Here is a 1,021-nt window from a genome sequence, read left to right as displayed (position 1 = left end):
CTCCACCACACACACCACCACCACTACTACCCCTAATCCCACCTCCGACCACCACTACCACCACCACCACCACCGCCACTACTACTACTACTACTACTACTACTACTACCACTACCACTACCACTACTACCACTACTACTACTACTACTACTACACCATCATCGTCGTCATCACCCTACTATTGCGATCATCATCATCATCGTCATCGCCATCATCGTCATCGCCATCATCATCATCGCCATCATCGTCATCGCCATCATCATCATCGCCATCATCATCATCATCATCATCGTCATCGTCATCGTCGTCGTCATCATCATCATCATCGCCATCATCAGCATCATTGTATTGGGCACAACCCCATCACTACTACATCCAACAGCCACAAGCAACAGCATTACCACTCGTTCAACCACCAACACTACCACCACCGCCACCACCACCACCACGTGTAACCATCACAACCACCTACTACTACTACCACCACTAACGCACAACACTGCCACAACCGGCAAACAGACCAATGCCACTAGAAACAGCAGCTAAACAACCCCCTGATCACAATATTCAGCCATTCAAAAACACGTTCGCTAAGGTAGTGCTGTGTTCTTTGTGGAGAAAAAAGGCAGGATTGCCATGATTGGAAAGTCTTTGGTCATAATTTTGCGCAATTAGTGAAAGCGTGTGACTGAGTGGTTAATGTGTTGAACTCACGATTGTGAGATCATGGTTTCGATTCGAAGACCGAGCGGTGCGTTGTGTTCTTGAGCAAGACACTTCATTTCCCATTGCTGCAGTTCACTCAGTGTGGCTTAGTGGTCAGGATGTTGGACTCGTGATTCTAAGTTTGTGGTTTCGATTCCTGGACCAGGCAACACATTGTGTTCTTGAGCAAAGCACTCCATTTCACATTGCTCCGCAGTCCACTCGGCTGCAAAGGAGCAGCCCTGCTACTGAGTGGCATCCCTTTCAGGGTAATTTTTGTGATCTCGGTTGCTTATGCGCCATGGAAACCCCGAGT

General features: G+C 48.2%; 1 protein-coding gene across 1 annotated transcript in view; it reads right to left on the bottom strand.

Moving 5' to 3' along the window:
- Positions 1 to 1,021, bottom strand: part of LOC106879500 (uncharacterized) — a 44,510-nt gene that overhangs the window by 28,454 nt on the left and 15,035 nt on the right. The gene's annotated exons all lie outside the window — the stretch shown is intronic.

This window comes from Octopus bimaculoides, chromosome 9, assembly GCF_001194135.2.
Source record: "Octopus bimaculoides isolate UCB-OBI-ISO-001 chromosome 9, ASM119413v2, whole genome shotgun sequence".
NCBI classification, from domain to species: domain Eukaryota; kingdom Metazoa; phylum Mollusca; class Cephalopoda; order Octopoda; family Octopodidae; genus Octopus; species Octopus bimaculoides.
Note: the sequence above shows the minus strand (reverse complement) of the source record. Positions and strands in the feature narration are given on the sequence as shown.